This window comes from Podarcis gaigeae, assembly GCF_964106915.1.
Source record: "Podarcis gaigeae genome assembly, chromosome: 1".
In the NCBI taxonomy this organism is placed as follows: domain Eukaryota; kingdom Metazoa; phylum Chordata; class Lepidosauria; order Squamata; family Lacertidae; genus Podarcis; species Podarcis gaigeae.
Genome location: NC_139678.1, coordinates 111,629,039 through 111,644,684, shown reverse-complemented (window position 1 = coordinate 111,644,684; position 15,646 = coordinate 111,629,039). Strand labels below are relative to the sequence as shown.

The 15,646-nt window shown below is 41.5% G+C and overlaps 1 long non-coding RNA gene across 1 annotated transcript; it reads right to left on the bottom strand.

Annotated features, from left to right (window-relative positions):
- Positions 1-5,068: 5,068 nt before the first annotated feature.
- On the bottom strand, positions 5,069-15,287 carry LOC310833904. Its single transcript, XR_014558996.1, has 3 exons — positions 15,032-15,287; positions 6,367-6,533; positions 5,069-5,116 (listed from the first exon to the last, which is right to left on the bottom strand). It is a non-coding gene; the product is annotated as an uncharacterized lncRNA (long non-coding RNA).
- Positions 15,288-15,646: the final 359 nt, after the last annotated feature.

Below are 15,646 nucleotides of genomic sequence, written 5' to 3'. Positions count from 1 at the left end.
GACAAATAATAACCCATATTTAATGGCATTATGAAATATTTATACAGGCATATGTGGGTTGGCAGTCAATGAAGTGCTAAAAACAACCTTATTTTATTTTATTTTATTTTATTTTATTTATTTTATTTTATATGGTTTGTAGGCCTGATCACATTTTTAAAACTACGAAGCTCTTCTAAAAAGCCATTCAAAGGTGGTGAAGAACAATTAAAGTTAATGCCAAGAAAAGTTTCAGGATTAAATGCAGTGCATTGGATAAAGTTACTGACAGATTTCTTACAGAATCTTTTTTTTTTAATTAGTAGATAATGAAGCTCATTACAATAATTGCAACATTAATCCTCACAGACCTCTCCCGAGTGAAGGCTGGAATTATTAACCTGATTATGGGTGTGAAATGAATTTTCAGGAGTCTCCCTCCCAGCCCCAAAATTTAGGTGAATTTCTCACTGTGAGGTAAAAGAAGAAAATCACAATGTTTGCCTTGAAAATTGCCCAAGAGAGTGTCAGATATTTCTGAAATTGTTGACCCACGTTCTCATCAATTAGCACCAGCTGAAGAAACCTTATCTTGCATGGATTCCTACATAGTTCCATTCTACCCTTTCTCCAACAATAACCTGAGGGGTATTTCTTTACAAAATATATATCCTCTACCCCCCATATTCACAAGAAACACAAGAGGTTTTCATCCATTTTGTTGTACTTCCCTTTTACCTGCAGCAGATGGTATTCAATAATAATAATAATAATAATAATAATAATAATAATAATAATAATACCCTGCCCTCCCTACTCCCACCATTTATATATACATATTATGTGATTTCCCTCCTTTTTATGATGTTTTTATTTTCATTTGTCCAAACTATTTGCTCTTTCCTCCTAAATCATCGTCCCTTCCTTCATGCTGTTTCTTGTCTCCTCAAAGAAACATGGCTTGGTATTTAAAAACCTGTGTTGCTTTAAAGTCTCAGCACTTTAATGGCAGGACAGTGCCTTTCTTTTCCAAAGTGCTTTCGTCAGCTTAAATTAAAATGACATATGTAATTCTGTTTTGCTGTTTATGCCCTTATGGCTAAATGAGTATAGTTTTACAGAGATGGCAAACACATACTGTTTTTCATTGACATTGACTGAAAACCACTATTTGTGTACATTTGATAAAATGGACCAGCGCTGCAACATTCAGATGACAGTGGAAACCAGTGGACAATCAAATTCTGATCTGAGACTCAGTAGAAGAGAGGAATAGATTTTTTGCTAGAGAATTCAAATTTCTAAAGCAGGAGTGGGGAATCTGTAGCCCTCCAGATGCTGCTGAACTACAATTCCCATCAACCCTTGCCATTGGCCATGCTTGCTGGGGAGTTGGAACCCAACTGAAGGACCACAGGTTTCCCATTCCTGTTTGAAAGCATCTTCAGTGGGAAAGAAGGGGCAGAACAAGGAAAACAGGGTTGGGTTGGGCCCTTACCTTCTGAGAAAGGAGCAGGTTTACCTTACTTCTAGTGGTATCTCCAAGTGGTCCATTTGACATTTTCCTATATAACTTAAACAGCTGCTGTTCAGCTGAAACTCAAGTGCTACACTCAGCCTTTATGTGTCTGCCAACCAGACACTGTTTTGTATTCATGCAATTTAATCAAAGTGTTAAAGTTATATAATAATCAGTGAAGAAACAGTGGCTGGTCTCCACAAGTGGAGACACGTTGTACCCTCACCCACCAGGATCAGTTTTTTCTACACACATTCCACCTAAGGTTCTTGGCTTCATAGGGTGATCTGTGTTCTGTTAGAACAATCTCTAACTGGGGGACCAAAAATGTCAAGGTGGCCTATTGCCAGAGAGGAGAGTAAAACACAAACTCCAAATGACTTCGACCATTAATCCCAGCTACCTCAGCTCACAACTCAAAATGCACGGTGACAAGCTGTCTTAGCAATTTTCATAGACATCCAGACAGAGGAAGGGGGAGCACATTAAATGGCACATCCACCATAGATACGGACAGAGAAGAATTCCAGGGGGAAACCTCCATGTTACTCAAAGATATATGAAGTGGTCACCCAATAAACAATAAATAAATTCTTCCATTTTTATCATAGCTATTTTTCTCCCTAAACAGATCTCACTGTAAAGGCTGTGAATCAGAGTTTGTTCATGCCGACTTTCACTTTAATTCTTGAAACTGTTGCCTGACTTAATTACAACTGCTTCTGGTACAGTGATACTATGAATTTCACATACTTCTGTAGAAACAGTTTGATCAAAGAATAGCATTGCCATGGGGGGATTTCACCCCATCACTGCAACTGATCACCTCTGTGGTGCTCTACTTGGTGCTGATATCCAGATTCTTCCAGCAGTGAAGAATACTATACAGTGGTACCTCTGGTTATGTACTTAACTCGTTCTGGAGATCTGTTCTTAACCTGAAGCACCACTTTAGCTAATGGGGCCTCCCGCTGCTGCCGCATGATTTCTGTTCTCATCCTGAAGCAAAGTTCTTAACCTGTGGTACTATTTCTGGGTTAGTGGAGTCTGTAACCTGAAGCGTATGTAACCCGAGGTACCACTGTACTGCTAAGAGTTCCCCAAGGTTCACAAGACAATAAACATTCAGAGGTTATTATATCATAAATATTATAAGAAAGCAACTTCAGTCCACCTGAACAAGGAGTTTCAATATGTTTTATGGCTTCTACAGGTCACCCTTTCCCTAAGTCACCCTTCTCCATAAATGCAAGCAGGAAAACGCTCATGCTCACACCATAAAGTTGTGTCAGCTCCCTGTTCACACATGTCCCCCTAATATGTCCATAGGGCTAACCCCAAATTTATAGGGTGTCATGGGGCAGAACCAATACATGTATCTTCTGTACAATGTGGGAATGTGCATTTTCTTACTCATAAGAATAATGCATAAAAAGGGAAAGTATTGCGCAGCTCTCTATTGTATCCTGGAAGGATATCTTTGCTAGTCCCTTACAGCAAAATCAAGGCAGTCTTGTAAAACTAACAAATTCATTACAGCAGAAGCCAGGGATAGTGAGCCTGTTGTCTTCCTTTTTTTTTATAATAATTTTTATTAAGGTTTTCCAAATTAAAACAAATTAAAACAAATTAAATCCAATTTATAAACTTTTTGCCAATAACCAGGACTTCCCCTCCCTACCCCCTCTTGTGTTCCAAATCTTCCAAATAAGCAATTAAATTCAACAAGTTCTTATCCCCAAATTACACTCATCATCAGTAACCCAATTTATCCAAATTCCCATCCCCTAAGATCGATCTATTCCCTTCCACAAGTTCCCCCCTTTCAAACATAGTACAGATGGAAATAAAATAAATATGAGTAGTGATTTTACAGCCTTTGGATTCCAACTTTCCCTCCCCTCTTTCCCCTTTGCTTTTCACCTATCCCTCTACTTCTAATATCTTCCTGGAGTTCCCACATTACACTATGTCCCTTAGGTTCTTTGCCAGTCTTTAATTACGGGTGTCCAATCATAGAAGGAGTCTATCAAAAAAGGGGCCCATTTCTTCTATCCAGGTTTTTATATCCAGGAGTAAAAACTCCAATTTTGTTTCCATAAGCTTGTCAAACCTGGATATCCCAAATGTTCCCTCTCCCAGTTCTGTCCAGTTCTTGTTATTTCCTTGTTCTTGTCAATCATTCTCCTCCTTTTTGTTTCTCTGTTCTCCCACAGAAATGTTCTTTTTCCAAAAGTTTCTAGTGTCTCTGCAGAGGCTTGTTATTCATGGAGCAAAGCATTGCATCATGTTCCTTTCATTTTCCAACAAATAGTTCCATTGTTTCCTGTAGTGTATAGACCTCTGTAGACAAAATAATGTTCCATTCCTGCAGTTTCCCAGGAGATTAAAAGTTCCATTCAACTGTTCAAGTTTCCTGTCAAAAACACATGCAATATCCCTCGGCTCCTCTAGATGGATTACAGTAGCAAAGTTCCCTTCCAGAATCACATCCACCAGTCCAAGTAGCTTGTTAGCCGATATTTGAAACAGTTTATATTCAATTTATAACAAATATAACCGGCAAAGTCCTTATAACAAAGTCTCTATTTTAATCTTTTTTTTTGACAGCTCTTTGACAGCTGTCAAAACCTCCATCGCTTTTCTCCAGGCAGTTTCACGAATCGCTCCAGGGATTCCGGGGGGGGGGGTGCTTTTTTAAAACAATTCCACTTTTCTCCTCCAGCTCAATCTTATAATTTTCCCTCGCGAAGTTGCTGATTCGGCGAGATAAGGTTACACTCAATCTTAGTTGTCCAGTCCTTTGTTTTGGCTCTTCTACAATTTAGGGGTGGGCTGGCTTCCTTTTTTCCACCTCCCCCGTTCGCTCCGAATTTTAAAAATTTATCCCTTTTTTTTTTTAGTCCATATTCCAATTACTCACGGGTTCTTCTTTTAGAGCCAAATTTTCAATAGAAGAAGTCAGCGCTCTCCGCCGGATGGCATGCGGCTGCGCTCGGCAGGGATAGCAGAGAACTCAAAGCACCACGCTTCTCCCCGGCACCCGATCCGTAGCCTTTAAAAAGGCTCCTTCACGAGTCGGGAGAGCGCTAACGGTGCCAGCCGAGTCTCCATGTCCACGGCCTCCTCTGGCCGTGGTTTTTAAGGGTCCCCGCATCGCCGGTGCGGTAGGACCCAGCCCCTGCCAAGCCGGCTCCCTCCGGAGCTCGGAGGGAGTCCGCCATTCGGCGATGGCGCCGACCCGGAAGTCCGGAGCCTGTTGTCTTCCAAATCCCATCAGACTGAGCCAGCATGGCCAATGGTCAGGGATGGTGGCAGCTGTAGTCCAACCACTTTTGAAGGACCTCTGGAAGATAACATGTTTTCCAGCCTTGGAATAGACATTCACGGACCAGATGTGTGAAGCGTAATTCTAAGCTGAGTAGGAGCTATAGATGACTAGTGTGCTGCCATTTTCTCCTCTAGATTTTCCCTTTAATAGAGTATTCCTTTATAATTGTCTGGCCTCCTTTTTACCTGATTTTTCACATCATTGAGCGGCTGTATCATAGGTATTTGGCTGTAGCAGATGGGTCTTGTGGTGTGTTCTGCAAGGAAGCTGGACAAATAGACCAGTCTCTACACAAAATAATAAATGAGAACAAATCTCACATCAGAAATGGCTCTATCCAGATGCCAGCAGGAGAATATTTCAACGCATCAGGACACTCTGCAAGTGACCATTTGTTAACAAAGGCACTTCAAAGGGAAACTTCAGCGTGAAACTTGGTGCATTATAATTCATCAGGATATTCAATCACCTGCAGTTGAATTGAGAATTTTTATCATGCTGCATATGTTAATCTAACAGTGTACGCTTCTCCTATCACCAGCCCTGCCTTATCAATTGTCACTGTAACCATTTTGCTTTCACATAATTATCACTGCTCTTTTTGCATATCATTTCCCTCTGACCTCATTCATTTGCATTCCCACCACACACCCCAGCATCATGTGCAGAGATGCCTGCACATTATGTATAAGACAAGGTGGCCTCTTCTCCATGAAAACTTATGCCATAATAAACAGTAATCTTTAAGCCATGGGTGGCTAACTTGTAGTTTTCCAGAAGCAGAACAATTCCCCTCATGACCATGCTGCCTGAAGCTGATGGGAGTCCAGCAGCATCTAGAGGGCCAGAGGTTAGCCACCTTTGCTATCCCCTTGCCAGATATCTTAGATCATTTGCCAGGATTCAACCCCCTGCTTTAAACCTGTGAATGCCCACCAATATTATGAAGACTGTGATTGTTTACACGGTCATTTCTTCTAGAAAGAAGGAACCTCCAGTTTTCCCAGAGGGTTATTGGTTGACTTTCAACTCAATTTATTCTCTGATTTGCTTCCTGAATGTGCACATAAACCAGAGCCTAAAATGAGTTCAGAGATTGTTTTCCAGGATTACTGATCATGTGAACCATTATTATTGGTTTCTTACAGCTAGAGAGAAAAAAATGAGTTTGCACCAGCATGCCTGGTTCAGAGGGGAGGGAGTTATACATTTTATACATTCTACATTTTCTTTGCCAGACAATGAATGAAATATGAGTATGTGATGGGAAAACAACGTGTGATATTCAGAGAGCAGTATATTATCTATTAAAAAAAACTGAAGAAATCAAGTTTATATTCTTCCTGATCACATTCTTTGGAAAGAAATATTTCTAAATTCAAATTATCGGAATAACTGCACAGTGCAAGCCCAGGCTCAGTACTAAGTATGCTCACTTATGTAACACAAACTCACAATGTGATGTGTTCTGACAAAAGTTTCATTTCATTTCATTTGTTTTTATTTCTGGTATATAGCTCCAGTCATTTAATTTTACCTTCAATTGTTCTCTCTCTCTTTCTCTTTTGCTTCTGCTTCATTCAATTTTCATTTGGTTTTCATTTTTACGTAGATTGCAGAAGAGCCCCAGCATGTCTTCTGATGCTTAGAACTTTTTGTTTTTGGTCTAAGATTGCATGAATTCCCCAGGTTTTCTACCACTTCCTGAAAGCATCAGACATATTTTAGACAGATTGGAGAATGTGCCCTAATTTACAGACTGAAGACAGTGTCCAATGAAAACACAGAATGAACAATGAAAAAGGGGACGAGGTCCTTTAAAACTTCCCATTGCTTAATGCTTCAGATTGCAGTTTTCATTGCCCCACAGAACATTCTCTGAATACATCCATTTGCTAAGCAATGCAAGACAATGCTTCAAAGAGCCTTTGCAGATGTTGATAATGCCCTGTGCTCCACATTAGACAGTTTTTACATTTTTATTTATTTGCTTATATTTACATTCTGCCTTTCTTCCATTGTGTGTCCTGTCTCTTTATTCTGGACTGCATTTAAATAGATTGTAGGTGCTCCTTAAATGTTGATACCATTATCAATGGGAAGTGTTTTCTGTGGGTTCATCAGTCTGTGCTAATGTAATTTATGCAGCACAGTCCTAGGAAACTCTACTCAGGAGTAAGCCCAGCTGTGTCCCTATTAGTGAATTAAGGATTGCAGACTTATATTTATTTTTATATATCTTTAGAGAAGTACAGTTGTAGGCAGAGTAAATGGGTGGGTCTTTTCCATCAAATGGGTGCTCTACAGCAGAGCCTTCCAAACTTTTCATGTTGGTGAAACACTGTTTAGACATGCATCATTTCATGACAAAGTAATTCAGTTTTACTAACAAACCGGAGGTTAACCGAACCCATTCCCAGCCCTTGGAGAAGTGCTGGGAGTGTTTGCATAACACACCTACACACTGCAGCAGACCCACAAACATGACATGATATACAGTTTGGAAAGCTCTGCTCTATAGAGAGAAAGAAACTGATCCCATTGAAAAGTTTCTTGGAATCAGCCCTCCCTATGTGTTGGCAGGCCTTTAAAAGTGATTCTAACACTTGGGGATGAAGCCCCAGAAATATCTCCCCTTGCTCTCCTGTAACACTTAAAGGATACCACAGTCGGTGTTGTTTGCAAAAGGATTTAAAGCATTTGAATTAAACTGTGAAATCAGCAAGCCCATCAAACCAACTTTTCACAGGTTACTCGACTCTCAACTATATTTCAAAGAAATCATATTGCCACCCTTTCCCCCCCTTTGGTGACATTTTCAGCTTTCTGCTCAGTGCTTGTACAATTTTCTGGAAGTGCTTTCAGACAGGCTATGATCATATTTCAAACATCAATGCATAAACAACAGTTCTAAAACACCTACTGTGTTATGCTGGGTGATAAATAATTCTTAAAAGTTCTGGATAACTTAAGAGTTTTTTACTCTTTACAATGGGAATTGGTTTCAAGAATACAGTTGGAATATCTTTACATTATAACGGCAGCAATTAACCTGAAAACTTTTCAAAATAGATCCCGTATTTCATCATGAAAATCTGCAAAATGGGAGGGAGCAGAAAGTCAGGCAACTGCATTAAACAGGAGTAAATATGGGGAAGGTGTGTTATATCTATCATGGGTTTTTTTGAGTATTGTAATTCTAATGAATCAAAGGGAAATGTCTTAGTAACACAATTTCCATTTCACCCTTCTCTGTGATTCCTTAAGTTTCAAGGAAATGTGCCCCTGTTACAGTTTAAATTATCCAATCAGGGGATTCATGGGGTGCCACAACGTCACCCCACCTCCTTATTTGGGCTCCAAAGAGAAGAAAGTGGCAAGCTGCCTGTTTCCCTTCAGCCCAATGGCCACCCAGTGACCTAGGGCCCCTGCATGCTGGTAGGTTTCAATGAGCACACAAGGGCAGCATTAATGTGTCAAGGCAAACCTCTGCAGACTTTGGTAGGGGAGGTTTAAACACATACACCACAGTTCTCCTGCAAACATCACAACCATTCCCAGTATGCAGGACACACACACCCCGCGCATCCTCCCCTTAGTTGGTCTGACTTTTAAAATACGATTAGTACCAGCGGTAGGCAACCTAAGGCCTGGGGGCCGGATCTGGCCCAATCGCCTTCTCAATCTGGCCCGCGGACGGTCCAGGAATCAGCGTGTTTTTACATAAGTAGAATGTGTCCTTTTATTTAAAATGTATCTCGAGGTTATTTGTGGGGCATAGAAATTTGTTCATTTATTTTTTTTCAAAATATAGTCCGGCCCACCACATGGTCTGAGGGCCCACGATTGAAAAAGGTTGCTGACCCCTGATTAGTACAACCCCCCCTCTCTCTCTCTCTTTACCTACCTACCTCCCTTTTGACTAGCAGCAACATATTTACATACACAATGGTTTATAGATAGGCAAGAAGAAGAAGAAGAGAGAAGAGTTTGGATTTGATATCCCGCTTTATCACTAACCAAAGGAGTCTCAAAGCAGCTAACATTCTCCTTTCCCTTCCTCCCCCACAACAAACACTCTGTGAGGTGAGTGAGGCTGAGAGACTTCAAAGAAGTGTGACTAACCCAAGGTCACCCAACAGCTGCATGTGGAGGAGCGGGGAAGCGAACCTGGTTCACCAGATTACGAGTCTACTGCTCTTAACCACTACACCACACTGGCTCCCATCCCATTCCAAGGGGTGCATTTATCCTGGCCACATCCCAAAGATTTCAGTACTTTAGCAGCATATTCCTTCATTGAAAAGTTATAAATGCTGGTTGCCTTAAGAGTCAGATTGCTTCAGGGGGGATACAGGGTGCCAAACCAGTTTTAGAAACCGCCGCACACAAGGAGCACAGTGACATTATCATTTGATCCAGAATGTTTATGCTGACACCTTCCAAAAGACCCAATAAAAGTGTCTCATGGAATGCAGATTGTTTGGGTGATTTATCCAAGCAATATATACATATATCATGCGGTCTGTGTGTTTCAATATTAATACCTCAATAAAGCATGTCACTCCTTGTGTGAAACTTCTCTCCTTTTTCAGGCAGAAAAATTATGCATTGTGAAACTTTGTTAGTGTTTTCCTCCCTTTCGACATAAATGAACTCTGACAAGAGAGGGTCTATGCGGAAGACTGACATTAGTCATTCACAAATTGATACACTTCCCCTCAGGTTCTGACAGAGAAGGCAATGTAAACTATTAGAGCATTCGTAACCAGCCCATTGAATTTTCCTTGATGTGCACTCACATTTCTTAAAAAAGCTACATAAAAGAATTTTTAAGGGCCCAATGCCAGATTTTCTCAAATTGAAAGATAATTGTTCTTTGCAATTATAAATAGACCAAACAAAATAAAACAGATAATAATGGAGCCATTGTGATGTAGCAGAAGGTTTGAATTTAACTTGGAGAGATCTGGGTTTAAACTCACACTCGGCCATGATGCTCCCCCAAATGATCTTGGGACAGGCATATATTGGGCTAATCAACCTCACATAGGGCACTTGTGAGATTAAAATGAGATAATCTAAACTATGGTGTTCAGAGACCCTTGGCCAAAGGGTAGGATAGAAATTAGATACGATATAGGTACCGTAATTGCATACTGTGGTATTCTAAACCCTCTTACCTTGGAGTTAGCTTTATTGAATCCAATAGGACTTCTTTCTGTGGAGATATAGTCAGGACTGCACTACAATTCCAAGTAACTGTTTATATGACCGCAGCCTACCTTACATTTAAAGTCATGCAGAGGGAATAAATGAAAGTCCTTTTAGTACTAATCTAGCCACCACCAAATATATTTTTCCTACAATTTACATTGACCGCTAAATATTTTACTACATAAAAACAAACCCACTGAAGTAGCATTGTTGCATGGAATTTGTCATAGATGGTTTCAGACTGAGTTGTTTCTTTCCCCTAATTAATACCCACTTACCCAGCAGAGGAGTGATCAGTTAATATTACAGATATGTACAGTGACAGAATTAATTGTGCACAGTTCACAGCTATTATCATTAATATAATTAAGGCCAATTTCATTTTCCTAATGAGATCATCTTTAAAGAGGCCGGGAAAACCACTGGTGACAGTTTAGGTGTCCATCTTGGCTGGAATGGAAATCAAAAGAAGATTCAACAGTCAGAGAGAGGAAGTGAAATTGATATCTTGATTTTTAAAGTATTCCTGTGTTATCCAATGCATTTTCAGCAATGAATATTGCACACCCTATGGACATGGGAGGGGGGAATCCCCCAAAATTTCACTGAGACTTATCTAAAGTTTGTGTAGGAGATTATACTGATCTTATCAGAATGATTTCACTTTTCTTAGTCTTGCGAAAGCTCTTTCCTTTTGAGAGTCTTCAGATGCTTTTACTGGGTGAAAACCTTATCTTGCTCTTCTGATATTGCTGAAAAGTTGGTGAAAATTGGTGACAGGTCTACTTTGCCCATCAGCCAAAATTATAACATTAGTTAATGAGTGTTTTAGGGAAGGCTTATCAACTTGCTTTCTCACTATGTACAAAACATATTCTGATGTCAATGTAAAATGTAAATTTGAATCTCTTTTGGTTTGGTATGGTCCCAGGGGACAGAGTAATGGAGATGACTATGAAGAGAAAAAGGGATGTGGGTGGTGCTGTGAGTTAAACCACAGAGCCTAGGGCTTGCTGACCAGAAGGTCAGCGGTTCAAATCCCTGCAACGGGGTGAGCTCCCAATGCTCTGTCCCAGCTTTTGCCAATCTAGCAGTTCAAAAACATGTCAAAGTGCAAGTAGATAAATAGGTACCACTCCAGCGGGAAGGTAAACGACGTTTCCGTGCGCTGCTCTGGTTCGCCAGAAGCGGCTTAGTCATGCTGGCCACATGACCTGGAAGCTGTATGCCGGCTCCCTCGGCCAATAAAGCGAGATGAACGCCGCAACCCCAGAGTTGTCCGTGACTGGACCTGATGGTCAGGGGTCCCTTTACGAAGAGAACAGAGTTGTTGTGCTGGATTAAGTCAAAGGGCTACCAAGCATCTTGTTTTCCACAGCCGACAACCATATGCCTCTGGGAAGCCCACAAGCTGGATGTAAGGGCAGTAGCCCCCATGCGCTGCTGTTCCATGGAAGCAAGTGGTATTCAGGTATATTATGCCTCTGACCTTGGAATTAGCATACACCCATCAAAATGAGTAAGCATTGGTAACCTTATTCTCCAGCAACAATGCTACTCTCTTCGTTCCCCCACAATGCACCAGGTCCTGGTGTAGCCCTGACATTTGCCCCACCATGGTGGGTGAAGATGTTGGGCCTGTGATTTCTGCACCTTAAACCTGAATGTGGAGGACTACACTATACACCTGAAATGATGAAATGATCACTGGAAATGACCTGTGGTTACAGATGCTTCCTGGGGATTAAGATACACTAGGTTTTGTTCCAATGTCATCTGTCCATCTCCCTTCTTTCCATTAAAGGCACCAGCATCTTCAAGTCATAGGATCAATCCTTTATCTCTATTTCAGCAAGCTCTCAAGTTCTTCCAGCTGATCCAAAATAACTGTGCTCAGAAGTATGTTCAACTTAATTCAGTAGGATTTACTTCCTGATAGGTATTCTGAAGTCTGCAGCCTAAGATGAATTCTTTCTCCATTCACAGTATTGGAGATGGTTTGTTGCTTTGCAAGCAGAAAATTGGTATGTCCTCCGATTTTGCATTTGAACATAAGTTTCTGTTTTTTTCCCCTTCTCTTATTATTTTTTGTTAATTCTTTTAATTGTTAATCTTTGATTGACACATAGTACCAAAATCAGTTATTTAACACCCTTGATCTTAAGTCATTCAGCATCAGCTTCCTATTGGTAATCCAGATGATTTATGGTTACCAGAGCATAAACAACAGAAGTGGGAGTTACCAGAGTAGAAGTGGGGTACTCCTGTCCAGATATGGGTGCAGCTGGGCTACCTGTTGAAGGTGACGGAAGGCACTTCATGCCACCAAGGCTACCTGGGTCTCAAGCAACAGTAGTGGATCCAGAGGTATCCTTGATCAAGAAATAATAGCTGTAAAGAAATATTCTATAGCTAAACCCTGGGAGAAAAAGGTGCCACCAATATAATGGTTTTCACTCAAGGGAGCCACAAAGTTAACAAAGCTCTAAAACTAAACTGGAATTATCTATGCCACCCAGTATTCTCCACTTCTGATGGGACTGTGCTTACCTCACCATGAGAGAAGTTTGCCCTTATTTCTTTTGCGTAGACAGGCGGAGTCCCCAGATCCCAAGCGCCCCCCCCGTCATGTGGAATAACGACTCAAGATTAAATTAGCCACAACTTTATTAAATTTCAAATGTGGGTAGACCTTGGCTCAGGCATTGGGCGTTCTCCCTCCCCAGTCCCCAGCCGGGGACCTAGGGAGCATCAGGGTTATCCAGTGTTTGTGTGGGGGATGGGCCGGCTCTGGAGAACATATGTTCAAGCAGAGATAGCCGCCCCCATTACACCGCCGCCGCAGGGGAGAGCAATGACGACCTTTCGGCGTATGGTCAAAGCCTCCCTTCAGAAACCCCTTTAACGGGTAAGCCTGGTATCACCGCTGGAAAGAGGAAGATGGACAAAAGGATTCCGCCCAAGGCCTGATACCGCCAAAGTTGTGACGTTTTGCTATGCGAAAGGCGAAACCTGCCAATGCAGGGAAATTCCTTTCTGGCCCTTTGACAGTGACCTTAACGTAGCAGAGCCCGCATACCTGTGAAGAAAAGTTAACCTGCAAAACCTGTGAAGAAAAGTTAACCTGCAAAATAAGGCATTAACTGAGGGTGGGTAGGGTGGGAGAAGCTCTGGAGCCAAGTGAGGATTCCCAGGTAAGGATTCCTCCCTCTATTGTGTGGGCAGGTAATCCCTCCCCTACCTGGCCTGATCTCTTTGGCAACGCTTCTCCCAGGTGGGATTGGACAACTGACTGGGGTAGGCGGAGACCTCCAGGTATCCCACCTGAGGGAAGGCAAAGCCAAGCCTATGCTGATGGAGCCACTCCAGATCTAGGGCTGTGCGAGTCCACGCAAAGGGCGCCCCCCGTTTTATGCGGGGAGCGGTCATTGTATATACATTACATTTACTTAATCTCTTCCCCACCCCCAACAGCAAATAATATCACCCCTGAAGGTTACCTTAGTTGGAAGAGTATGAGGCTCTTAATCTCAGGGTCTTGGGTTCAAGCCCCATGTTGCGTAAAATATTCTTGCATTGCAGTGAGTTGGACTAGTTGATCATTATGGTCCCTTCCAAACTGATGATTCTATCATTCTATGAATTCATACTGTTCAGAAATGCTGATTCGTTTTAAATTAAGCCTGACATTTTGCTGTGTTTGTGTCATCCTATTTTTATCCCAAATAAATCTGTGGTGGTTCTCTGTGAAGCCTAAAAGAGGGCTCCTATTCATAAACCTCACATGGCTGAAATCTTTGGTTATTTTCTTCATAGCACAAATGACCTTTATTGATGTTTCTGCATTTTGTTCCCCTTTTACATTATGCATTATCTCTGGTCAGCACCAGTTTCCTCCTTGCTTATAGTGTTTTCTCAGTAAAGTGACATTTCAATTTACCTTCCTATATGTTTTGCATGTTAAGTGTGCTTTAAAATGGAACCGCTCTGTGGACATTTTCCCTCCAGAAAGCTCTGGCAAAAATCAGAACAACATGTTTGGATATGTCCATGTCTGCATCTTCTCACCTAATGTCAGGTAAGGGTGATGCTAGGTGAAGGTCCCTTAGGCACCTCTGAAGGTGAACAGGGTAGTTGTGAAACCTGTGGGCAGGATATGGATCACCCTTGGGACTCAGACATCCACTCAGAAAGGCTGACTCAAAAGCAGGTGTTTAAGGAAAGGAACCTCCCTCCATGGCCAGGGGCTAGCTCATCCAAATAAATGCAGAGTGGGATTCAATGAGTGATTCCCATCAGTAGAAGCCCTGAGTAAGGGCTTCCCCTTGCAAGCAGGGATTTGCCCCATCTCATCCCCCCATGCACCCCCAAAATTCGCTCAGGAGTGGGTAGGAGAACCGCAGAAGAGGCAAGCAGGCGATGAGAGGGGTGTGGCCATTCCCTCTAGCAAGCTGATGGAACAATCACATAAGCACAATGTTGAATCCGTCCCACAGGCTGGTCGGCTGAGGTCTCCTAAGAGTGAGCTTCTCCTACAGAAATTGATCCCTGCAGATCATAGTGTTAAGTTAATAAAATGTGGAATCAGTTCATGTTTTATTAACTCAACAACATGATCTGTCTAGATTCTTTATTTTAGGCTCTGGTGGCAAACAGATTTTTCTTTTTTCCATGAATTATCACAATGTAACCACCCCAACCCTGGAAAACAAATCACGGCCACAAACCCTCTCTAATTTCAGACAAGGTCATTCTCATGATTGCTTTTGGCAAATCATCAACAAGGCAGACATTTCGAAGTCAGGTCTAAGCAAAATCATCATCACAATCAGCAGAGCTGTGACAAAATCTATTTTACAAGTTCTTGAGTTTTCCACTGTCATCAAAGAGGATTCTATTTTCCTGTCTTTTTTTCAAGGGCATATTATTTATTATTATTATTATTATTATTATTATTATTACATGGGTATGGGTGTTGACCTCACCTTATCATTGCAAGGTAGCCAGGGGTGATGTGTGGTTTTCTTTCTTTCTATTAAACATCTTTCCAGCTCTCAGTAGCACCCCATACCCCCTGATCGAAAAAGTCCCCTTTAGAAGGTAGTACATCATGATGTTTCCCCAGGACACTGATTGAAGCACAGGCAACCCAGTAAGGCTTCAGAGTACAGACCAATGGATAGCTGATTTGCAGAATGAAAGGAAGGACACTCACAAATATTTCTTTGCATCCACAAATGTAAGCACATAAAACACCCTGCAACCCACCTATGAGGATTTCACTGAAATTTTCTGTCTCCTTTGATTGCTTTCAAGTGCAATTTATTTTCTTCTTAATTGGATAATTGACAGGTTTCCACCTTTCAGCAAACCACAAAAGGCAAGCACAAAAAAAGCCTTTCACTCCACCCACAATAATTTCACCAACATTTCCTTTCTCCTTTGATCATTTTCACATGCAGGTTCTTTTCTCAATAATTGATGGAGAATGACTGGGGGGGGGGGGAGTGGGAGAATTTTTCCACAGAGCACAAATAGCCAGTCCATAAATCTCTCCCTTCAGAGAAACCTCATATTTTAAATCTTTCATTTCAGCTAGC